Raw genomic sequence first — 26,448 nt, 5'->3', positions numbered from 1 at the left:
GGTGTGTGGGTGAAATTAAAGATCGGTTTTCTTGACTTCAGATAAAATTATCTTCCCTGGATCTGCACAGACAGAATCTGACGATTCTTTTATTTTATTTTATTTCCTTCTTCCCCATTCTCCCAGAGGCTCCACAGGGGCTCCTGCAGTGCGCACAGTGTAGTGAAGATCCATCTGTACCGATCAGAATAATAAAAGTAATCATAATGATATTTATTCAGGGGGTTTAATGTCTTGTCGCATGCAATGCAAGCAACGGGGGCGAGACTTCCACATTTCTCAGCTCATTATAGAGACGTATTCATGGGCTGAATGCAAACGGTAAGGAGAATTATTCTTTTGAGGAAACTACAGGGGTGGAGGGGTGGTCTAGTAAAATAAAAACAAATATTTTCTTTTATTCTCCCCCCTTCTCCCCACCCCCTGTTTTCCTGAGTACAGATACAGCTCGGAGCTAGCTGTGTTTAGAAGGGAGATTTTGCTTGTGGGAAGTTCACTTAAAACAGATATTTGAATGGGTCTGGCGGTTCACAAACCAGCCTCGGAAGTGGAAGGGCTAGAAATCATTATGCAGTTTTCCCTGCTTTCATCTTTTAGTGTTGCCAATAATTGGTTGCAGTTTTCGGAGTTGTATAAATATATATATTCCGGGATCCCTCTGAGCATCTTTCCTGTTACCGCTTGGTGATGAAGAGAAACTAAATTCTTCTAACAGGAGTCAATTTTGTGATTTTGAAAACTTTTTTTTTTTTTTTAAATGTCCCCAGGTTTTTTTTGAGATCTAGATGTAGATTTCTCCCATGCATTAGTACATCTGGCCTCCACGTTTCACTGTGTTCCTCACACCCACGCTGTTTATGAAGATTGGAGTGTGACAGAAAGGTGCAGTAACCCATAGCAACCAGATGTTCACGTTCATTTTCTAATCTGGAAAAGAATAAAAATTCAAATCGAATGAATCGCTACGAGTAACCTCTTATCCTGAGAACCTGTTTTCAGTCGACCTTCATATCCACATTCATCAAACTTTTGTTGCTGCACTAGAGTGACAGGGTATCTGTTGTGAATATAAGTCCCAGTACTGTGTAGCTTGGTTCCTTGCGGAGCGTGTTGTAGACGCGCTGATGTGCCAAGTCTTGCAGAGCAGTGCAAAAACCAAGTTTTTAATTTTCTGGAGCAAGAATTTTTGAATTGGGTACCGGGGCGCAGATTTTTAGGAACGTTCCTTACTGGTGGGCTCCACAGTCCTTTCCACTCTGTAATACAGCTTTTATCCCCATTGTATCTAAGCCAGCGGAGATGGGAGTCTCATCTTGAACTAGTAATCTGACACATTATGATCCTTTTGGGTGCACCATGGCAGCTTAAAACACACACAAAGCGACATATGTCATAAGATAATTCCAAGGGGGGGGAAATAGAATGCCTAAGCCCCAGCATATAATTGTGATGGATTTATAGGCACCATTATAAAGTGATACCCACCCAGTGTCAGACTGGGGCATTAACGTCCCACCAGGAGAATTCAGTCGTAGGGGCCCATACTTAAGGGACCATGCAATTAACCCTCACATGGAGTATAAATGTATAATATGAGTGCACAGTCTGGAATTTGACAGAGGAAGGGTCGGGGCCCACCAGGGATTTTCCCTGTACACCTGTGAGCCAGTCCAACTGTGTATCCCACCATACTGTGTGCTCCATCTCCACTAGGCTAGAATACTAATGGGCGTGTTATGGTAGTGTCGCAGGCATGTAGCTAAAGTGGCTGCGAACTAAGGGCCTGATTCAGAGATGGACGCTCATGCAGTCGTAGGTGGGATTTTGCACGCAACGCAGTGCGAAAATATGCTAATAGTTGTAAATATCACCCGAGGATAGGGATGCCCTCTGCTGCCTGCTTATCTGCATACAACCTCGCTTACCTGCCTAAATATCACTAACGCCAACGCACATCGAGCGGCCAGCTTGTCCTTGCGGAAAGTCTGACCAGCCGCAAACGTTGCAGCTATCCCCGCACACAGAGAGCTCTCATGTTGCGAATGCAATAGCAATGGCTAATTTTGCATGCCATGAAACGGTGGTCAAATGGCCAGACGCCTGCGTTTTTCTGACCACCCCCAAACACTACCTCACTCTGCAAATGGATCCTCTGTACGAACGTGATCACAAGGCAACCGCGGCACATGCGCATTTCATCTGAAGAGGCTCAATGGGGGCGTCTCAGGCCTTGTACATTCAGATGCACACTTGTACACCAGGGAAAGGCTTGTGGCGGCACTTGTATAACGTTGCAGAAGCAATGCCGTCAATAGACGCGGACGTTGCATTGTCTGAATCAGGATCCGGCCCTGCGTGTCTCCAGATTTTTCCCACCTTTCCACATACCAAGGCGAACTCTTTCCAGAGGCCGCAACTTGGAGCAAATGCATAACTGAGGTTTACTGAACAGCCGGCTACTGACTGGACGAATGCAGCGACCACCCCATCACCCTGTCATTCCTACTAGCACATTAGATCGTGGAGCTTTCTGAGAGCAGTTTAGTAGCTGCCTTACGGAGGTCTTCAATAGACAGGGTCAGCATTACCACTAGGAGAACCTAGGTGATCGCCTAGGGCGCCAAGTAGCACACTGACTAAGGCCCTGATTCAGAGCCAGACGCTCTTTCAGAGCGCTCGCTCTGAATCAGGGCATTTTTTATTTTTTATTTTGGAGCCGGCCTCCTGGCCGCTCGCTAAGCTGTGGGTGACCACCCACAGCTTTAGCGAGCGGCCAGGTGATGGTCGCGACCATCGGGCTTGCGACGAGACCCTTGTAGTAGGGTCTCTTTTGCCACAAGCCCCAGTGAGCTCAAATAGATCCGGAAGCTCACTACTGACATCACTAGTGATGTCAGTAGGGCCGCCCTCAAACATCATACGTTCCTTTGGGAACGCCTCCGTTTGTCCAGCCACCCCCCCATCCCGCCTACAAAACGGGGCGAGCTGTCTATCAACATCGACAACCGCCCCGTTTTGCTGCAAGCCCCCGAAGCGAGTGACTTCTCACTCGCTCCTGGGCTCGCGAGCGACTGCCCGGACATCGACCCGCTTGTGAGCGGGTCTGAATCAGGCCCTAAATCACTGGATGACTGTCATAATATCACTCGTTCTGGATTCTTATTGTCCCAATGAAGCCCCCACACAGAGCAGCGGCTTATGATAAGGAGAGCTGGGTATGCGATCCCAGTGCTGATAACGCCGGAGGTGGCGTAATCCCGATGGTGGAAATCCCGATGCATGCAGGTAAGTATTCTAACCCTTCCCCTAACCCATCTGTCCAGCAGCTTAACCCTAACCCTCTTCTCCCAGCAGCCTAAACCTCCCCATAGTGCCTAACCCTAACCCTCTTCTCCCAGCAGCCTAACCCTCCCCATAGTGCCTAACCCTAACCCTCTTCTCCCAGCAGCCTAACCCTCCCCATAGTGCCTAACCCTAACCTTTAAACCTAATACTCACTGTCGGGATCTCAGCCATTGGCATTCTGGAGCTGGGATTCTCTGCTGTTGGGATTCCGGCACCTGCATTCTGCCTGTCCGGCATTGTCTGCACCGGGATGGTAACTACATCCCTATATGAGGAAGCAACAGCTGCCAGGCTCCCAGGTATTGCACCTTTCATGCAAGTAATTGGGCAATGATGCCACAGCCCAATGCCACACTCCCAATCAGGGAGGTGCTGAAGTTAATGCCCTACTTACTACACACACGTTCAAATGCAGAAATCAGTGCCAAGGGGTAAGGCATCTGTGGCGTCTGCACCGTTCCTGTCTGTAGAACAGTAGAAGTGAATATTTGGCACAACAAGATCAGGAAGAATAGACGGAGCCCAGGAGATTCATACTCTAAAAAAAACCAAACGATTGTGTAGTCTCTTTGGCTTACGGAAAATATTAATTTGCAATGCATGCCTCCCAATTCTGGGGAGAGAGACGTCCCTCTGCTGCTTGTACCAGACAGCTGAGGGGAATAAACATTAGTATGTCTTGAGGTTCCTGTACAAAATTAAAAACAAACATCTCTCGCAGAAGCAATTTCATTATTGTATAATTGCTCAGCATAGTGATGTCACTCCCCCATTGTGGAGGCATGGTAATTGTTTGTGGCTGTAATATCACTGAGTGCATTAACTATAAAATGATAATATTATGAGAGGATGAAATGATTGGCTCTGGAGCTGTCCCGACAGGCATTAAAAGTAAAACTGATTAGGAAAGCGAAATCCAATGAATGAAAGTTGTATTTCTGCTTATTTCACTGTCACTGGGAAATTGTAAAAAGGAATAATAAACCCCTTATCTTCTACATTTAATTGCATTACCGATGATTAGAGAGTTGTGGAGTGTGGATATATGTGATAATCTATGCTCAAGAGCACATTATAATATTGGACGTCACCAGTGATTTATGTGACCATATGACTGTATATTGCACTTTAGGAGAAACTGATTATTGTTTCCTTATGCTCTATACCACAGATTATAACTTTGCTATAAAATATTGTTATAACTACATTGATGACCTTAGAAATCACCATTTATACATGTATTTTATTCATACTTACCTACTCTCACAAAAGGTGCTGGAGACTCTTGATTTTTTGGGTAGTCTCCAGCACCCCCAGAAGAGTGAGCAGATGTTCCTCATCTTGGCCATTTCCTAGTGATGTGGGCAGGATGGGGAGAAAATACCAGGAGTTGCGTGTCCGTAGGGAGGAGTCTTGTGGTTTTAGCCCTGTCCCTCCCTCCCCACGGACCGGCGATTCGAAGCATTTTGCCGCCCCCAAAGTGGACAACTACTTCTTCACCTTGGAAGGAGCATAGTCTAATGTCAGGGGGCGCGGAGGTAGGTGGGGTTCAGCGTCTGAGGGTCCAGGCTTTATTTTCCGAGATATTATTTTATTGCTCAAAGCACACCTACAAATGGGAACCTGCGAAATGCGTTGGGTACTAACTAACCGTAAAGTTCAAATATTTTTGCGGGGAGGAAAAGACTGCGGGGAACCATAAAACAGGGCTACTTGGGCTTGCAAATTCAAATGCAATGTAAAATCAGAAAATACTGTAGGTGCGCAATGTCACAAAAGGGGGTCTTCTCTGGAATTATGCATTCATGTAAATGACAGTGTAAGTTTCATCTCTTTTTGAAAAAAAAAAATAGTTCTTTATAATACTGCAGTGGTGGAATTCAGTATTTACACAAATTGGAGGTCATAGATGTAGAGGACTCCTGATGAGTGGGTGTTGATGACTTGTGTGCTATATACATTACAGGGAATTTCAGGAATGTTAGCTGGAGTGGGACACGTTATTGATGCCATGACATATGCAGAAGTAGCAGATTTCAGATTATCAGGAGGAGTGAGATGGGGGGAGTAGAGATGGGACCATTTAAACTGCAGATGCTGCTTATAATCACCGTTTGCTGGGTCCTGAGATACAAATCGCAGCTGGAAATTGAGGTCCCAGACAAAACATCTAATCTACAGATGGGTCCTTTCGCATCTTTGCTGCAGTCGTGCCAAATAGCCCCTCTGCGTGCCAGGTGCCTTGAGAGAGACTCTGCTAGAGCCGGGCCTCTTTTTCGTGTTTGTTTGTTTTTTGGCAAAAATGTTTATTGCTGTCCATCCACTAGGCGATTATACCTAGCAATGGAGCGATAACGACGGTTGTTATCGCGCCATCTCTTGGTAATCGCCTGCAAATCGGGCAGTAAAAGGTTAAAAACGACCAGCGATGCGCGCCCGCTGGACGTTTTTAACATCAATCATCGCCCGAACATGACTGTCAACCTGACGACCTGTTCGGGGATGAATGATCTGCATACACTGAACGTTCAGTGTATGCACTTCACCCCGCGGGAGACGACAGCGTCGTAATCATGCCGTCCCCCCCTGCATCGTTAAATGGATGGGCAGCATAAGTCGCAATGTAATGCGACTACCACATACCAAGAGACTGTGCTGATTAATTGTATGTGACGTGCATTATTTTTTTTTTCCAAGCCAAGTTCCATTTACAGACTCAGGTGCACACAGATATACAAGTGTCACGTGTCAAATTAATCAGCTTAGTCTCCTGGTGCGTCCTAGCTGCATCGCATTGCTACGAAGACTCATTTCGGCATAAAGACACCTATTAGACTAGCTTGGGACCCTGCGTCTCACTCATGCCAGGCATGCACTGCACGGCGTATTGAGGATGGATGTAGGAGGATACATCTATATCTAGCTCCCCTGCAAGGGCTGCTAAGGAGTGCACCCAGATATGCAAAAGGCCTGTACATGTAACTGGACCCCTTTTGTATTAAGCAATCCCCATGTACAAAGTGTCATGTAATAAAATATTATTAACAGTAAAAATGGGCCCCACACAAACTCTCATTCTGCCCCAGTGCATGACATCATGGGCTGTTTCCACTATAACTACAACAGGGCCATAGATGGCGCCACCCATGGGCATATCTAACGCCACCCAGGGCTGACAACAGAAATCTTGAGGTCCGGTACACTGTTGCCTCTGGGACGTCCCACCCTCGACCTTCTCCCATAACCATCATGTCTGTGTGTGTGTATGGCAAGAATTTAATTGAATAACTTTTTACTAAGTTGATGAGCGCATCTGGTAAAGGAAATTTAAACGAAGTAAACGTAACTCACGTTACACTGTCACTGATGATGCACATCTTCTACCTGGACAGTCACACGGCCAATCCGAATTGCTGCTCCCCCTCTGGCCTGGCCATGTGCTGCTGCTTCTTGTAGACTGTAGTGTTGATACCGCTGCTGTGCTGCCTGTCTGATGCGTCTTTCTGCACATGTGCAGTATGCTGAGATCCTAGAGATATGTCTGACCCAGAACCAAGCCCAGTGTTTACATTGACTGAGTATGGAGTGTGTATGTTATATATAGATAGATATATATCTATCTATCTCTATGTATGCAGAAGGAGGTGGAACTGTTGCGCTGTATTCTTGCACTGGGGTTTATTCAAAATGAACTGGGGAGATGGTTCCGTACACTATACGTCCTCTTTATAAAGGATGGCAGCTCAGTCTTTTCAATGGACTGTTTGGTTAAGACGGTTTCTAGTAGAAATGTGGACAAAAGGGGGAGAAAAAGGAAGCGCCTGATTAGTGTAGTAGTTATAATAACCAATTAGAATTATATATAGCTTCAATATATATGCGTACCCTGTATACGCTTGTTCTGTAAGCGTATCGTATAACAATTGCGGCAAACAACGGACTCCACGTCTAGAACTTTCACTTATGTAACATCACTGTCCCGGACTCCATGTGGACCACAGATATAATAATTCGGCACCTTTAGTAATGCAAAGGATTTGCTGCCATAGTGTCGTAAGTTTCAAACTGAAATTTATTTGCACCATGCACATTTAAAATTAACATAAAAGGTAGAAAATTATAAATATCTCTGCGACTGGTCTCCCAGGACAGGTATCCAGGTGTTTTGGGGTGTCAGCAGAGGTAAGTGGAGGTGAGGCAGTGGCTCAATGCGTTTCACCTTACTAAAGGCTTCCTCAGGGGAAGTAACCCCTGCCTCCCCTCCACTTACCTCTGCTGGCACCCCATGCTGCAGTCCCGAGAGGAGAGAGCCCAGGCGCACAAGCAGCGGTGGGACCGGCGCATGCACACAAACACCGGCTTCTAGGGACTGCATCGGCTGCAGCCCCTAGAAGCCAGGTAGGGCTGCCTGAAAGAAACAGGAGTGGTTTCTTATTGGAAGCTCTCTCTCTCTGTTACTCGCAGCCCGGACTGGCAGTCCCATGGGGAGAACACCCCCCCCCCCCCTGAGAACAGACTGCCTGTCCTGTGTGTGATTGATAGGTAGCTATTACAATGGGAAACCACTGCCAGTGCAGCCACTGGCTCACTGGGGGTGGCAGATTTTACTTGGTAGGGTTGCAGCGCCTAGGTAAAATCCACCACTGGTGAAGACTGCATGCATATGAAGAGGGAAGGGGTTTGTATAGTGCATGAAAAAATCCACAGGGACTTTTCCTGGGAGAAATATTCAAAACCTGGGCCTATCCTTGGAAATTAAGGATGTAGGAATCTATTTAGCAAAATGCTGTATGGGGGGAATTTTTTGTTTTGCATGTCGGCGGCCACTAGATGGCGCCCGGAGGAGCAAATAAATTGTTGCTCCATTCTGGCGCGCACAGCCGCCGCTGACATTCCTGCTGGCGAGCAGAAATGACTGAAAAGTTACCCGTTCCAGTGCTCAAACAGGACTCTTCCTGGGCGCGACAATGTCCCATCATTTGGACAGGCTGCTAACTAGTATTTATATTTTTTTTTTTCATCAGGTCAGTAAAATCACTTATTGCTACAGTTTATCCAGAAAATAACCTTGGAGATACCGGCCCAGAGTGGTAAGGCATAACACAGGGCCTGATTTTGCGTGTACTGCTGAACGCAGATTCCTGATCATTGAGTGTGCAGAATGGGTCCTGCTAAGACGCACGCAAGCCCTTGAATGCCTCTGCCTGATTGATGGAGGCATATAAGGGGCGACTGGCAGCCCTGGAAACGGGACGTGTCCGCCTCGTTTTCCATGAGTGGTCAGCCCAGGACCTGTATGGACCTATGCAGTCTGCTGGGCTCGTAAGCTGGCCAGCCTGAGTAAGCTGAGGCTTACTGAGCTGATCGGCCGCCTGGCGCCGTCCACCTTGCGGCCACCGACGGTCGCGATGGTGATCCCAGCCTGTGACCTCCGTCGCAGTGCTGGGATCGCCAATGCAGCAGTGGGTGTCATACAACTCCTGCTACATTTGCATTATTGCAAGGATCGCAATTGCAAAGCTGCCTGCGTGCATACATCACATCTATAGCATGCGTGCATGCATCATATCTAGCGTTCCCGCTAGGCTGTTTTAGCGGGGCGCGGCGCCCTGCCCTCCTTCTGGAAGGCAAAAAGCGCCCTGCCCTAACAGCCTGCGGGAGCCGTCTTCACCCGCGGGTCGCAGTGTCCCGCGGGTGAAGAAATGTGTGGTAACCCGGTCATGCGCCCGGCCTCTATTCTCCCTGTCTGCAGGGCTTGGGGGCTGCCCGGCGTGTCCGTAAGTGCCGGGAACGCCCCCAAGAGTGACGAAAAGGGGACGCGTCTTATAGACGCGCCCCCTTTTCGATGACCACGCCCCCTTCTCAGTCGCGCGCGCGCGCACAGATGTGCCCTCTTTAGCTCCGGCGCCCTGCCTCACGCCGGAGCTAGAGTGAACACTAATATCTATAACCTGCGTGCAGCTTTGCAACTGCGAACCTTGATGAATCAGGCCCACAGTTTGCCAGGTTAGGGTATATTTTGTCGACATTGCTGTAATGTCGGTATGTTTGGTATGTCGACATTCAAGTCGACATTGTCGAGATTGTCAAAGTCTGGCAGGTCCGGTGGCTACAGCGCTGTCTTCCCGGTCCAGCGGTCTGCTGATGATGAGTACAGGCTGATCCTGCAACGCTTCCGGCAGTGAGTAACGTCCCTAATCCTAACCCTCCCACTAGTATCTAACCATAACCCTCCCATTACAAAGCCTTACCCTAGCTGTCAGCATCATAAGAATGTGGGCAGTTCACACGTAAACACTTCAGATTACGACATTATGCAGATGTCGATATGTTCCATGTCGACATTTCAACAATGTCGACATCACAACTTTCAACATTTGTGATGTTGACATTACGATGATGAACAGTGTAAACGTTTGCCTGTCCAGACTCTCCAGCTGCGTGACCAGGCTGTCCGGCATGCGCAGTAATTGATTACCCAGATTTGGAACTTCAGTTACACTAATATGGGGCAGGAGGTGTTAATCATTTAATAAAATACTTTTCTGAAATAATCTCAATGATCTTCATCTATCACCATCATGAGAGTTGAGATACTGTGAAATAAATAATCTTCCTGATGGAAATCTTACCGACAGCAGGGTTTAACCCTTTCTCATACTTAGGGAAAAGAAAAAGAACCCTATAGTCGCTGAAAACACCCATTTTCGTTGGCAATAGGCAAGAGCGTTTTAAGAACAGGGGAAGCATTGACAGCCAAACCCCCACCCCTCACTGTGCAGAGGGCCCACAGCCATACCTGGTCCCAGCTATATATTCTGGCAATAGTAATTTTCATTAATTGATAAACCTGCCAATAGGTTACTGTATATTTGCCAACCTACCCGCAAGCATTCTAACACTGTAAATTGCCAGAGATATATTGTATTAGAGAACGGATGGTGGGTGGGAAAAGGAAGGTGTGTGGGCCAGTAGCATCTTATTGGTTCCCACAGTCACACCCCTCCTAGGCTGTGCATCGGGCAGTGCTTTATGCAGATGCTGTGCAAGCAGTCTGTGGGAGGTCTGCGTGGTCACGCCCATCGAGGCAATATGCACCACCCTGGCGTATTCTTCCAAGAAACTGCCGCACCAGAACCCGAGACTCATTGCCCTGCATTAAACTGTGGACACATGAAATGCTTGCTGCATACCTTCACTCGCCATCAACTACATACTTTACAATGTGCCTGATTTAAAGGTGAATGCAGTCGCCAACGTGGCTGATTATTTTTTTTTTGCAAGGCTGTGGGGGTAATAATATGCAAGTGCTATTTTTTGCCTTCCCCTCGTGTACTAGTGTGCACCTGAATATGTGAGCACTGAAACGCACATTCACCACCGATCGGCGCACCATTGTGAACACCATTAACACTTGCACCTGCCCTTTGTGAGGTGGAGTGTCTCCATCTGCACATGGCCGCTGTGGCTCTGCGTCTCAGAATGCAGCCGCTTTCAATGACAATATTTTGCATTCACTTCAGGCCACCTCCCAGTCACCACCCAGGAGAGCCAATGGTTTTCCTTTGCCATCTCTGATACCAGTGTTCACGTACGTAATAGCGCATTTGTGCATACACTCTGGGTAAAGCATGCGCTGTGGTGGTTTCTAGAATAATTTGCACAGTAGCAAATAATCGCTCAACTACATGAACATCGGCACTGTGTGCACTTAGCATGCACCTCTGAATCAGGCCCAATAGCCACAATTTTCAGGCCACAAAATGAGTGTGGACTGCTGTAAAACAGTAATATGAATGGACCTAGAGAGTTAGGGATGGACATCAATCATTGATGTTTAGCAACCATCAATGATTTGCCAACGATGGTCAATGGCTTTGTCATTGATGGTGGAGGTCTGATGGTTCTCTGCCATCAATGGAAGCAATGTTTTTTTTTTTCCTCCTTAGAAAGCTCACGGTGCATAGCTTCAACCACATTGCATCCACATTAGCCACACCCCCTTCCATGATTGGTCCACTGCAGTCACTTGTGACACAGCATGCCATCGATGGTTCAAACCATTGACTGTTATTGGTTGATGGTTTCATGCCACAGATGGAAAGTACCAATGACCTCTAAAGTTGCATACACACACAATGATTTAGTAAATGAACAATTTTAGTAAACGATTTTCATTCATCTTTTCAAGGGAAAAATGAACAAAAATCGTTTACTAAAATCATTCATTTACTAAATGTAATGAACGATTTTTTTGAACTACAAATAATTATTGCATATTCCCTTACTGAAAATCGTTGAGTTGGTCAGTCTGACTGAACTACAAATGTGAACGCGCATGAACGATAATAGTTCATCGTTTTCTCTCAGAAAGTGAACGATTTTTTCAATGATTGAATGATAAACTATATCGTTATCGATAATCGTTCAAAAAATCATTGTGTGTGTGTGTATGCACCTTAAGAATGAGATCATCAATGATGAACCCTTTAAAGGCCATCCCTTTGGAGAATGGCTATTTGGCACAATCAAAGGTGTGGTTCTGGTAAATATCTGTCCTCTCCTAAATTCAGCACTTGACATTTTCTAATAATTGATCCTGAGCTTGCTCTGTAAAATAAGAAATATTAAAAGTGGACACTTAGACGCACCCATAAAGACAACGCAAATGATTGTCAAAAACAGATATTCCACTGAGGAAGCCACTAACTGTGGCGAAACGCGTTTCTTATTCCCATATGCACCTCTCGTTGACTCTATTTATAATTACCGATGAGTTATATTTATATATATATATATATATATATATATATATATATATATATTAATTATGTCCTTCATACTTTATTCTACTGTACTTTATCCAAACTTGATTAATTTCCATTCCTTTGTTCCCCTGCACTGACCTTCTCTCTCTTCAGCTCTATCTATCCTACCCTACTCTCCATCTCCTTGTGCTGCTTCTCTAATTCCCTGTCCATTCTGTACCTATTCCTGAAAGCAGATGTGCACTGCGTCTACCGCTGACATTACTCTCCATCCCTACACACAACATATCCTGCTTTATCATTTTTCTCCAGCTCCACCTTATTACACCACCATATGAACCCACAGCTCTCGTCCATCTACAAGACATCAAGTGACCACCTGCAGCACTCAGTGGTGACAGACAGCTAAGCGTTTTGCTTCTCAATAAGAATCTGGAAGATCTTGAGTGAGAGGAATTTCCACCGTAAGTACGTGCTCAATAAATAATACTAAAGACCATCACCGTGTATACCGTATAAAAAATGTGTGTAACGTGGTATGCACCACCTGCTATTTTGAGGTAAAGAACCCTTAGCAAAGTTTGCAGCGATGCATACAAGTACCAGGGAAGTCATACATATCTTTATTCTAACATTTTAACTGTAGAAATAGTGCAATCCTGTTTTGAGAGTTACTGTATATTCACAAGGCAGTCACTGCACTCCTGTGGGGTTGGATGTAAGGGATGCTTCATACAACTTAGAAGGTTTAGGGCAGAAGCGTTCCTTCGTTGTCCATCGGGCAGTCCAAAACGTTTTCCTTGCTGCTGCCTTACAGGATGCTGGTATAGTGTATAGTAAATAATTATTTTAATGTGTATTGAAGTGACTGCCAAGTGTATCTGTTTAAGCTTCGTCTGTCAATTTCATTTTGGCTATCGGGAAGCACTAGACTGTCTATACTGTATATGTCACTTTTTATGCAATATTGAAATGATAGACTAGACTGAATTTTAAATGGCAAGGTTTAAGAAAAAATATATGTACATAATTTCCTGATTTTACACTATTTATAGAATCCTTGTTCTTTAATGCATTTCAGCTGGACGACTTTCCAGATTTAGTACAGGATAATGACTCGCCGCAACTCTGGTGCAAGTTCCGCCCCTTTCAAGTGCTGCAAATTTTGACAGATGGGAGGTATGTGACATTGGGCTAGATATCATTGCACAGATTTGGGTAAAAGTGTTTGTTTGTTTTTTCCCATGGAAATCCTACTTTATTGATGGATCTTTCATGGAAAAAACGGCAACTTTTTTACACTTTTCTTTATACAACTTTTTTTCCTGGCAGTGGGCTATCCATAATGGGTGCAGGGTTTGTGGTCCACACAGACCCCTGCTTACAGGGTACTTCCAACGCACACCCTGCACCCACTGTTTCATTTACTTACCTGCCCGTCTGCCTGTCCTGCCAACTGCCGGTGCCATCATTAAGGCAATATCTTCTGAAATATGGCGCGTTTCTGAAGTAAGCAGTGGAAACCAGGTGCCAGCGAGTATTTGTGCTTTCCAGCGCATGTTCTAATTTATTTTTTACCAGTGGGGAAAGGGCCCAAGGACATGTACTCAGAGCCCCTTCCATTCTTAAAACACCCCTGATTCCTGGTTCCCTAAAAAAGGTAAGATGGGAACTTTATACACTATGGCACTATATAAACGTATATACATATCTATATATAAATAATCACACTTCCCAACATTGGGCCTGATTCAGGATATCATGGTAAGAAGTGTCAGCTTGTAATGCGTCTTTCTTTGAGACGCCTCCTGTCGGCAACGCAGGTCCGATGCCCGCATCCGAGGACGCAACATGGGCTGGTCGCCAAGCTCGCAATCACCACCCATCTGAGTCAGTCTAACCTTGCTTGGACTGGGTGATGTAACGTCTCTGCCAGGGCCAGGCAATCTGTGTCTGAAGACGCAGACCCTGGCCTGGCCATGCCTACAAAACTGGTGGACACGCCCCTTATTTCATATAGCGTTCCCCATTGGCTGAAGGGTACTGCGAGTGAGATGGCAGGTCAGGATCTGCACATGCTCTGTGTGACCTCTGCCCGTGCGCAGAACCAAAACATTGCCGTTTACCGTGATAATCAGAACCAGGCCCATTGTAAATCATTAGAGCGTATAATGAAAGGTAGAGTGGACATCTCATGTTGGGGCATTTCTATTTCTTGTCAATCACTAGGGTCACTCTCAAATCAAATGTCCTCCTCTGAAAAGACCCCGGCACACCAGTGAGAGATGCGCTCAGCGCATGGTATCATCCATCCTCTACTGGGAAAAGCGGCTCCGAATCCAAAATGGCTGAAATGCGGACAGTCGGCAGGTATGCCTTCATTCAGAAACGTCAGTGTTACTCATTTAAGAAATTAACTCTCTACTCCTGTATCCTTCCAATGATTTGCAACAATCTGTGCTGAATGATTTAAAACGCAATAAATTTACTTTCATCATTAAACTCTTTAGGTCAAGGAACCTGAAAAACGCGGCACGGAAACGTGAGGCAAAGCAGAGCATCATTAAGGTGGGTCATGTTATGAAGTCTGATGATATGTATCACAGAAATAGCTTCTAGCACCGGTACTGTGGACGAGGAGGAGTGCTTGGCTTGAGGCCTGCGTTCAGTCTCAGTGGCTGGCCCTGTAATTGCATATCTGAGAAACTGGGTCAGAAGAGGTAGCCCTTTAAAACATGCTCTCGGGGAAATTATTCTACATTCAGTCAAAGGTAATGATCTCCTAGACGCGTTTTCCTTCTTAAACAGAGGGCTCTGTGGTGTGGGCCGGTAGCTGAATAATAAAATGATTATATTGAATTTATTGCAGTACCAGTGTTATGTCATTCACTACACAACGCTGCCGGGTGGTATTTAAAAACGTACTTAGTGAACGCCTGCCTATGGGATTTCCTCCATGGGGTACAGCATTCCTCCAAAGGAAGCTGGGTCAAGAGCAGTACTTGACCACCTAAGATACCTCGGGGATATTGGCTTGTTATGTGTTTGTCCCCAGATAACTGGAACAGACGACTGGAAGTGTCAAAATATCCGAGTGACTGTGCTTCACAGCTGTGTCTCCTGTTATGAGATGTAAATTGAGCAGATGGGCGGTGGAAAGCTGGTTAATTACCCTTAGGGGGGAGGATGCCAGCATCTAAGCTTCTTCCATCCGCTGATTCAGAACCCTCTTTAGTAAAAACTTCTTAAGTTAAATGGAAATTCATGGGGACGCGCTGTTTGTTTTACCAATACGCAAGTTGCGAGTTTTCAGTAGTAAAATAGAATACTTGGAAAAGTTACAATGCAAAATGTAATTTATTTACGAGCCGATCCATGCAGTTCTGTTAGATGTTAGTTCTGCTATTTATAGCCTGGTCTGATCACCTGCCGTGCAGCGTATTCATATGCACAAATGCAAATACACAGATCGTATTGATTATGTGTAGAGAAACGGCGGGTTTGCATCATTTTATTACACCCGGTATCATCCTTGTGATTGACACTGGAATCTGACATGATGAGCGATCATTGGGATGGTGTACCCTCTTTCTCTATTTGTGAGCGGCTGGATAACCCTCTGCATGCCGCAGATCCCTGCTTCACGTAATGGCTTTGGTCTGGACACTCTGTGTTTGCCACGCAGCGAGTAAGGTAATACTGGGCTTACCCCGTGGCTGAGCCTGGTTAAGAACCCATGGGGCCGTAGGCAACTTATTGATTTGGGGAACACAAACAAAAGAACACATAAAAGTAAGTGTTTTCTGGGCCCTTGGTCATACTTACCAACCCTTCCTGATTGTCGGGGAGACTCCCTGAAATGGTAGTAATCTCCCTGATTGCACCTGATCCCCATTAGCTGTTATAAAAAAACCCCAACAGATCTATACATTCAAATGGTATCATTAGTATAATTTCCCTGCATTGGGTATAAGGCACAATGATCCATATGGCTACATGTATTTTCTGAAAAGTATCAATGTGTTTAGTGTAAGAAGATATTGCTTATTGCTTTGGGGCTCATTTACATATGGATGTAAGTCAGGTTTAGGACACGCTTCTGAGGTGTAGCAGGACACGCCCACTTTACCGCCGCGCTCATAGGTGCTGCTTTCACAATCTCCCTGAATGCTTATTTAAAAGTAGGTGCAGTAAGTACGGCCCTTAGCGCCTCTGGGCTCTAGGCGGGAGCCTGATTTGCTCAATGGATGAATAAGCTCTGCACAAATCTACCGATCCTGATGTTAGGCCTGAGCGGTGGCTACATAGGTGAGCAATGCCGGGTCACTCCTGCCTTCCAGGCCCCCAATACTCCCCACAGCTACCTGAGACACCCCATCAGCAGTCTGGCCTATGCACAGTGGGCACTCTGTGGATAATAGTTTGTGCATATATAAGGAAAGAAATATTCTTTGTGTAAACTATCTTGATGGGCATGACTGAACATCAAATGAGAAATAAATATTGCAGACCTGTAGAGGAGGGGGAGTTGTACTGTCTTGTTTTCCCTTGAATATCAGAATAGTCCTTTTTTTGTCTTTAATTTCTGAGCAGTAAAAACATGTCATGTACAGTACTAAGGTATTGACTCAATACACTGTAAGTATTAATAATGTTATGTACCTGAAAGATAGAGTGCAAATTATGCTTGGATGGGGAGGGCAGAAAGGGAGCCGTGTGGTTACCCCACACGGCTCCCTTTCTGTCCTCCCCATCCAAGCATAATTTGGGGGGGGGGTGTAGAGATCAAAGTGGGGCATGAGGCAGACCAGACTTACTTGTAGGTAGCATTTTGTGTGTTGTCATATACAGAAGTTACATCTGAAGACGAAGGGCGAGATGCATCGCATTTTGAAGGTGACACATCCCACCACTTCCCGCATTCATAGCAGCGTTTATTAATGTCGTATTCATCTAAATGTGCGATGAAAACTGATAAGAGCTGTCCTTTGTGGTGTGAGGACTTTCGGGTTTATGACCCGGGAGTCCTATTGCGCCTGAGCGCCCGTCGGCCAGCGTACTGTATGTGCTGCGACATTTCTTTATGAGGTAAACTGAGTTTTTTTTTCTCTTTCCATTGTGACCAGATGCCAAACTTTGCCTAGAAAGGTGCTTCTGGGCATTTATACTGTGTGGCTATCAAACCTCTGGCTTCATTAATAATATAAACAGCTGGTGTATCTGCGTGCATGTCAGTGCTGTCTGTTGGAATGTAAAGAAGAAAGGACCAGTGAAAACGGTTATTTTAAATTAGAAAATATTTCCAATTTAGATCATCGCACGATGCCATATTTCTGCATAATTTCACACCTTGAGTCACTGACTTGTATCAATAGCTGAACTGGTAAGAAATGAATTATTTTGCCTTTTCGATCATCGTATACCTTGCTTTTTTGGGTCAGGAGCATGTGATAATGAGACACAGCATACTGCGTGCTGATTACAAATGTAGTTGGGTGAGGATAAAAAAAAAATAAAAAATCAAAGTTAAAAATTAAACCTTTTTTTATTGTTCCTTTTATTATTTTGTCACCATTTGATATGAATGTGACGCTTTGTGCAGATTCTGGCTTTGCTGCGGGAATAACCTACATTTCCCTCTTGCCGAGCGGGCGCTGGGCTCAGGCAGGAAGGTGTTAACCCAGCAGGATTGGCGCCATACTAATGAACAGTCCTTTACCTGCAGGGCTTTGTAAGTCACGTCGTTCCCATCCAGTCAGATATGACTTATTGCAGATGTCTATGAAGGCAATAAGCAGCTCGGTAATATTTTAATGGAAAAAAAAAAAAGGGTATATTTTTCAAGTAGGAAATATGGCAATTTTGCAAAGGAGAGCGGCAATTTCCTCTCTCACGTCAAGTAACCATTTTTAGTACTGAGACTAAAAAAAAAAACGTCCCCCCCCTTATACTTCCTTTTTAGATTGGTCTGCAGGGATCTTTTTTTTCGGAACTACTCAGGAAAGGAGGGGTAAAAATAAACTGGTCATTAATGAGAAATGTATTGTAAATATATGTGTTTTCTGCGAGCAGATGAATGACAGCCTGCTTATATAGACCAAATTCCTACAGGATACGGCAGCCTGCCTCAAGTCATCGGCTGCTTCCTTCAGGAGTAAATATATACACACATCACAGACACCATTTTCACACTTCTAACCCAGCCCCAAGAAAATTGGGAAAACAAATCTTGTGGTTAGCGTTCTTTTAATTAAATCAAACCGTACCTGGGGGCTGCAGCAGATACACGATGAAGATAATCAGAGCAGATGCTGTTTGATTGGCCGATTGCGGATTCCCCTCTGAAACTGATGGGCACTTACTTTATTGATCGTGCCTTTTGAGGGTTTAGTTTAAAATGTAATTGTGTGCTACTTTTATTCATAACTGTAAATTAATATTATATCTACTTTATTGTAGAGGAGTTTTAAAAATAAATGCATAAATAAACAACAACATAATGGCAAATGTGATTTATTTTTACCATCAAAATGAAAGTTGGAAAAACTTTTTTCATGCGTAAGTATAAGAGAGGGGCGTATTGCAGGCAAAAATCAGCAGGTTTGATAGGGCAGGAGAAGCGTAACCACGCCCTGATGTTGCAGTGACCGTGGAGGTAGCGCATGTCAGGGGTTGGATCTCTCTAGCTGACCTCCGGCAGGTCCTAGTGACCGTTGGGTCTGTCCTGCCTGTCAGATGCTGGAGGGAGGCAGGGGAGGAGCGCACTCATTCCAACAAGAATTGCAAAATAGTAGGCCATAAACTACTATAGGACAGCGCCATCTGGAGATGGCATTACTTAGAAGCTCCGGAATGTGTTGTTTCTACTTCAGGGTCCATAGGGTGTCCACAGGGTTGACCTTGGGGTATAGCTGGATCTGGATCCATGGGCACCACGCAGTTAAAGCTTTAGCTGCTCCCAGGATGCACTTGGGTCCGTCCTCCTCTATACCCCGCCCCCGGCCACAGCACCTCAGTTTGAGTTGGTGCCCGGCCGGAGTCGGGTCACCTGCGCAGGGGGGCTGCAGGAGCAGCCCCCAAAAGCTTTCTATTTTTATTTAAAAAAAAAAAAAAAAAAAAGAGCCTGTTAGATTTTTATTTTAAAACAGAGGCTCTAGTGTGGCAGCGACGGGCTGTCTATGCAGACGCCCACGCTGCCGCTCTCCTTCCCCGCTGGCGCCGCGACGCCAGTACTGCACTGGGGATCGCGGCGGGAGGCCAGAGTCCGTACTAGCCGGACTCTGGGTCCCTCCCTGGACTGCTGCCGGAGTCGCCAGGGACAAGGTAAGCCGCGAGTCGCCGATTAGCGGCGGCTCGCGGGTATTGCCTGCACATGCAGTCCTTTGCCCCCGGTCCTAGGGGACAGACCGGGGGCCGCTAGCGGTGGCGGCGGGCTCCCCCTCTGAGGAGGAATAACCCATGGGACCACTAGACCACCAGGGATATATGGCAAGCGGGATGCCGGCAAGCCCTGGGGTTAATATGCTAGCCAGGGGAGGAAGCCTTCCCTGTCAGCGGCTCCTCCCCTCAGCTCAGCGCGCCTTTCAGCACGGAGTCTGGCGTCGCTGAGCTGCAGTTACACGGCCACTCCTCCTCTGAGGTCTCTGGGGGCCATTTTCTACAAGTGGCAGCGCAGATCTTCAGGGAGCACGCGGACCGGTGCCCCTGTGTACCTCTCCCCCGATATAAGGACAGTGTACACAGCACTATAGCCCTCCCAGACACTGAATCTGGGCAGGTTGATTGTAGTGGAAAGGTGCAGTGAGTATATCTTCCTGCATGGTATGTGACTTTTGCTAGTGCTGCCTGTCTGTGCTTATTTTCCGCTTACTGTCAGCTTATACCTATCCCTTTACTTCTCCTACAAGCCCTACATGTGTGTGGGGGAGGGGCGTTTCTGCAGACCTCACCTATATAAATCACGTATTTGTGAGGTCCGTCACATACAGTTGTGTGCTACACAGTGCCGTATTGTGGGCTGTTGTTTAGCACACCGGTGAGTGCGTTTTCTTCTGCCCTGTTGCCAGATATATTTTTTGACTATATAATATATTCTGTCATGTCAGACGAGGAGGTTGAGCGCTCAGTGGCTCCGGTGTTGGCCTCCTGCGGACGCTGTTCTGCAGGAGTAGATAGGGAGGATTTGTCACAGGATGGCCTGTGTAGTCGATGCCAGGTGGCTCCTGGCCCATCCAGACCTTCTCTGGCGCAGGAACCACCGTGGGCGATGTTTTCTCAAGTGCTGGTGTCTATTGCGGACCGTCTGTCGGTCCCGACTGCTCTCCCTACTAGGGCGTTGCCCCAGCCGACCATCCCCCATTCCCCGGGTGTCCCGCAGTTATTGCGGAGTCCTCCTGGGTCTCAATCAGTAGGTCCCTATGCGGGGTTGCCTATGTATATACAGGCTTCCCCTGTGCCGCAGCAGCCTGTGGTACCTTTTCAGGCCCCTATGGCGACTCCTCCACCATGGGTGGATGTGCTCTCCAACTCCGTGCAAAATTTGGCGGCCGCTTCCTCGGCTTTTCAGTCAATGTTGCAGACTGACATGCCTTCTAGGATTTCAAAACGCCCACTCATGACACAGGCTGCTCAGGTATCGGACTCAGAGGGTTCCTCAGATGATGGGGAGGTCCCTGATGACACTGACTCGGACGCCTCGGTCCAGGAAATGGATACCAAGTCGTCCATTAATGTGCGAGCACTAGTTAGGGCGGTGCAAGCTATTCTTCTTATAGAGGATGAGGCACCGGTTCCTAAGTCGAAGTTTCCTAGTTTCAAAAAAACTAAGGTGGCTTCTGCGGTGTTTCCCCTGTCGGACCAGTTGACGGATCATATGGCGGTAGCTTGGCAGGCGCCCAGTAAGAGATTCCTTCCTCAGAAGCGGTTGGCTTTTAATTACCCCTTCCCTGAGGCACATTGTAAAAAATGGGAAACTCCACCGGCGGTGGATTCCCATGTCACCCGTTTAACTCGGGGCGCCACCTTACCATTACCGTCGATATCCTCGCTGAAGGATCCCACGGACAGGAAAGTTGAGACTTGCTTAAAGTCTATTTACTCCCTCTCCGGGGCGGTGGCCCGACCGTCCATGGCCATCTCCTGGGTGGCCAAGGCCATTGAGGGGTGGGCCAATGCATTGGAAGATACCTTCCCGGACGATGCTCCGGATGTCCAGCGGGCGTTGTTGGGACAAATGAGGGACGCTGCTTCTTACATTGGAGAAGCTTCTTTAGATGCTAGTCTGCTGACCTCGCGGGTATCTGCTGCAGCGGTGTCTGCCCGCCGATCCTTATGGTTGCGGTCCTGGAGAGCGGACTCTGATTCAAAGAAAGGTCTGGAGGCCTTACCTTTCAATGAGGAATTACTATTTGGTCTGGACTTGGACAAAATAGTGGACACCCTGGCTAAATCCAAGTCGGCCTTCCTCCCTTCGGCGGCACTGCCTGCTAAGGTTCGGAGTTCGGCTTTTTGTTCCTTTCGGGTTCAGGGTAAGGCGAAAGGTCAGTCCTTCCCGAGACAGTCTGCGAGTAGGACTGCCTCTAAACCCAAGAAGCAAGCCTGGAGTGCTCGGCGCCCTTCTTCCAAGCAGGAAGATAAACCTGCGGCCTGATGGGACGGGCCTCCCTCTGGGGGACCTCAGAGTGGGAGGCCGACTTCTTCTATTTGCCCAGTGCTGGCACAATACCACCACGGATGCCTGGGTTCGAGAAGTGGTCTCCCAGGGGTACGCCCTGTCTTTTCGGCACAGACCACCCCACCAGTTTTTCTGCACAAGTCCTTCTCAGGACAAGACCAAGGCGTTACAGGTTCAGGAGGCTATAGAGTCCTTGCTGAAAGCAGGGGTCATTGTTCCCGTTCCTCTATCACAACGAGGGATGGGGTATTATTCGTCTCTGTTTCTGGTGCAGAAACCCAATGGTTCTCATCGCCCTATCCTCAACTTGAAGTCTCTGAACAAATTCCTCAGAGTTCCCAAGTTCAGGATGGAAACGTTACGTTCCATCATTCTGGCGATGGAACCGGGGGATTACAGGGTGTCCCTGGACATCCAGGACGCCTACCTCCATGTTCCGATAGCATCTTCACACCAGCGGTATCTGAGGTTCGCTATCCTTCAACACCACTATCAGTTCCGGGCGCTACCCTTTGGTCTCTCCACGGCACCGAGGGTGTTCACGAAGATTATGGCGGTCATGGCCGCACATCTTCGGAACCAGAATGTACGGCTGCTGCCGTATCTGGACGACCTCCTGTTGCTGGCGAGCTCCCCGGAGGTACTGCTTCAACATCTCCACCTGACGATCGCTTGCCTGCAAGCACACGGGTGGTTGATAAATTGGAAAAAGTCCTCCCTGATTCCATCACAGCGGATGGTTCATTTGGGAGCCCTGATGGATTCGCGTCAGCAAAGGATCTTCCTGACTCCGGAGAAGGTCGCCTCCCTACAGCTGCGGATACGCAGTTGCCTGAGCCGTTGCCGCCTGTCGGTCCATTCGGCTATGAGAGTTCTGGGGTCCATGGTGTCGACATTCGACATGGTGGAATTTGCCCAGTTCCATTCCCGGCCCCTGCAGGGGCTGATTCTGTCAGAATGGAACGGGTTACCTCACAGGATCCGCTCTCAGGTGCTGGTGTTGTCTCCGGACGTTCGGCAATCTTTGGCTTGGTGGCTTCAGACAGCTCATCTGGTCGAGGGGCGCCCATTTTGGATCCCGGACTGGGTCCTGCTCACGACGGATGCCAGTCTCCGGGGTTGGGGGGCAGTGACCGGCTCTTGGTCGCTTCAGGGTCGTTGGTCAGCGGAAGAAGCACTTCTCCCCATCAACATCCTGGAACTGCGGGCAGTATACAGGGCCCTGCAGCCGTCCGGCCCCACTCTTCACGGAAGGGCGGTACAGGTGCAGTCCGACAACGCCACCACGGTGGCGTATATCAACCACCAAGGCGGAACTCGCAGTCAGGCAGCGATGTCGGAGGTGTCTCGTATCCTGACTTGGGCGGAGGGTCACATTCCAGCGATCTCGGCGGTCTTCATCCCCGGAGTCCTCAATTGGGAGACGGACTTCCTCAGCCGTCACGACGTGCATCCCGGGGAATGGTCGCTTCACCCAGAGGTGTTTCAGCTACTCGTGGACAGGTGGGGACTGCCGGAGCTGGACTTGATGGCCTCCCGTCACAATCACAAGTTGCCCGTTTACGGGTCAAGGACAAGAGACGCAGGCGCAAGTCTGGTGGACGCGCTGTCGGTGAAATGGACGTTTCACCTGGCGTATCTGTTTCCTCCGATATCCCTGCTTCCTCGGGTTCTGCGGAAATTCAAGCAGGACGGCGGCATGCTCGTGCTGGTAGCTCCGGCGTGGCCCAGACGTCCTTGGTACTCCGATCTCAGGAGCCTCTCCATCGACGCTCTGTACCTTCTTCCTCAGCGTCGGGACCTGTTGTCTCAGGGGCCCTGCCTTTACCCGGATCTGGGTCGGCTGTCTTTGACGGCGTGGCTCTTGAGACAGCCGTCTTGAGGTCTCGGGGCTTCTCCAGTTCGGTTATTGGTACCATGCTCAGGGCACGCAAGCCTGCTTCAGCACGGATTTATCACAGAGTGTGGCACACTTACTTTCAGTGGTGTGAGTCCAGACATTATGATCCTCAGGTGTTCCGAGTTTCTAGGATCTTGGAATTTCTTCAGTCAGGATTGGATCTCGGCTTACGCCTTGCATCTCTGAAGGTTCATGTGTCCGCCTTGTCCGTGTGGTTTCAACGGCGGATTGCAATACTACCAGACGTTCACACCTTTTTCCAAGGTGTTCTCAGGATCGAGCCTCCCTTTGTGCCTCCTGTGGCTCCTTGGGACTTGGCGGTGGTGCTACGGGTCCTGCAGGGTCCTCCGTTTGAGCCTCTTGAGGCGGTGGAGCTCAAGTGGCTGACATTTAAGACGGTTTTTCTCCTGGCAATTGCTTCGGCCAGGAGGGTGTCTGAATTGGGGGCGCTTTCCTGTCGCCCTCCTTTCCTGATTTTTCACCAGGACAGAGCAGTGCTCCGCACTCGTCCAGAGTTTTTGCCCAAAGTGGTCTCGAAGTTCCACATTAATCAGGAACTTGTTGTGCCAGCTTTTCAGTCCCCTGATCTTTCAGCTGGTGAGACTTCCTTAGATGTGGTCCGGGCGCTTAGAATTTAGGTAGACTGGACGGCTTCGGTTAGGAAGTCTGATTCCTTGTTTATCCTCTTTGGTTTTCACAAGAGGGGTTGGCCTGCCAACAAACAAACGTTAGCCCGTTGGCTTCGTTCCGTTATTTGTGAGGCTTATGCACAGGAGGGCTTACCTGTGCCAGCCTCTGTTAAGGCTCATTCCACTCGTTCTGTGGGTCCCTCTTGGGCTGCTAGACGTGGCGCTTCTGCTGTTCAGCTGTGTAAGGCGGCCACTTGGTCTTCAATTCAAACGTTTTTGAGGTTCTATGCGTTTGACACCTTCGCCTCTCAGGATGCATCCTTTGGGCGCCGGGTACTCCTTTCAGCAGAGGAGCGTCCCCGCCCTTAGTTGTACTGCTTTGAGACATCCCCAAGGTCAACCCTGTGGACCCCCTATGGACCCTGAAGTAGAAAACAAGAGATATGGTAAGAACTTACCTTTGTTATCTCTGTTTCTACGAAGTCCATAGGGTCCACAGGGCGCCCGCCCTGACGCACCTGGCTTCAAATGGGCTGTGTGGCTGGTCACCGGTTTTCCGTCTCCCATTTCTGTGAGTATGGTTTCTTGTGTGTTCCAGTCTTCCTTCTCTCTGTTTAGTCTCCTCCTCCGGCCTTGGCTGCTTACCAACTGAGGTGCTGTGGCCGGGGGCGGGGTATAGAGGAGGACGGACCCAAGTGCATCCTGGGAGCAGCTAAAGCTTTAACTGCGTGGTGCCCATGGATCCAGATCCAGCTATACCCCAAGGTCAACCCTGTGGACCCTATGGACTTCGTAGAAACAGAGATAACAAAGGTAAGTTCTTACCATATCTCTTGTTATCCCGGAGCTTGGTAAATCCAGCAGCACTGTGTATGAGGGGCTTCATTTGCAGTTGAAAATGGAGTGGCCAAAGCAGATATTGGAGATATCTTGTGTGATTTCCCCCCATAGTACATCTCAGGGATTCTTAATATTAGCAGATATTTAGTGATAAATGGGATACAGGCCCTCATTCAGACCCACTCGCGAGTGGCTGTCCGCTCGCAAGTGGGTCGATGGTCTGCACTGCGCATGCGCACGACGGAGGGAGCTCCGTCGTGCGCATGCGCGAGATGCGCCGAGCGAAGGACTTTCCTTCGCTCGGAGTGTCTCATCAAAGGGGGCGTGCTGTCGATGTTGACGGACAGCACGCCCCCTTTGGTGGGCGTGCCGGGGGCGTGCCTGCCAGACAGAGGCGTTCCCAAGGGAACGCCTACCGTCTGAAGCCGGCCCCACTGAGTGATGTCAGTGGGAGTGATTTTGGTTCTGATAGAGCCAAAATCACTCCTGGCCTTGCGGTTGAAAACCTCAACCGCAGGCTGTTGCTCGCAGTGGCGATGGTCGCGATGGTCAAGACCATCGCGACCATCATCCTGCACGCTCGTATATGCTGTGGGTGGTGACCCACAGTTATACGAGCATCCAGGAGGACGCTCCATATTAATGGAGGTGGGCCCTGATTCAGAGCGAGCGCTCTGGTCAGAGCGTCCGGCTCTGAGTCAGGGCCACAGTGTTTAATAAGAGCAGACATGAACATTACTGAAGAGTGCATCTGTGAGTGATTAATGTGATTTAGTTGTTATAAAGTATTTGGGGTTTATGTAATAGAAGCAGCGCGTGTTTTTGCTATTAAAATTGCCGCTTTAAGGGGCCCATTTATTAATTATCTTTTTTTTTTTTTTTTTAAATCTAATGATGTTTTCTTATCTCTGCTTATCACGCCAATAAGCAGTTATGTATCACGAATCACATGCAGGGACTCCGTTAGCCCATCCCCGCAATGGGATCGGTATGTATTACCCCGGCAGGGGTGAAGATCTCGACAGCGTATTTTGGTAAGTAATACTAACCCTAGCCCCCCCTAACCCTGCCTCAGGGGTGCCTAACCCTAACCTCCCCACCTAGTGCCTAACCCTAGCATCCCCCTAAACCTAATCACCCTCGTCCCCGCAGCCTAACCCTAACCTCCCCCCGGGGGTGCATAACCCTAACCCCCTCCCCCCCTTTCCCTAGCCTAACTGTAACCCTCCCGGGGGGGTGCCTAACCCTAAGTCCCCTCGGGAGCCCTGAAACCTAACCCCCCCCGCGGCTGTC

At 48.0% G+C, this 26,448-nt stretch overlaps 1 protein-coding gene across 2 annotated transcripts in view; it reads left to right on the top strand.

Moving 5' to 3' along the window:
* LOC148502596 (DNA damage-regulated autophagy modulator protein 1-like) overlaps positions 1-26,448 on the top strand; it is a 622,814-nt gene that overhangs the window by 149,616 nt on the left and 446,750 nt on the right. Inside the window, exons 2-5 of one of the 2 annotated variants that reach the window (XM_088449676.1) lie at positions 12,426-12,577; positions 13,195-13,292; positions 14,343-14,483; positions 14,624-14,681. The exons of the other annotated variant lie outside the window; for it this stretch is intronic. The gene's annotated coding sequence lies outside the window, so the exon portion shown is untranslated. The remainder of the gene's footprint in view (positions 1-12,425; positions 12,578-13,194; positions 13,293-14,342; positions 14,484-14,623; positions 14,682-26,448) is intronic. 2 annotated transcript variants of the gene reach the window in all.

This window comes from Taudactylus pleione, unplaced genomic scaffold, assembly GCF_031769625.1.
Source record: "Taudactylus pleione unplaced genomic scaffold, aTauple2 ptg000490l, whole genome shotgun sequence".
Classification (NCBI taxonomy): domain Eukaryota; kingdom Metazoa; phylum Chordata; class Amphibia; order Anura; family Myobatrachidae; genus Taudactylus; species Taudactylus pleione.
The sequence above is the reverse complement of the archived record's forward strand: the minus strand, read 5'-3'. Positions and strand labels throughout refer to the sequence as shown.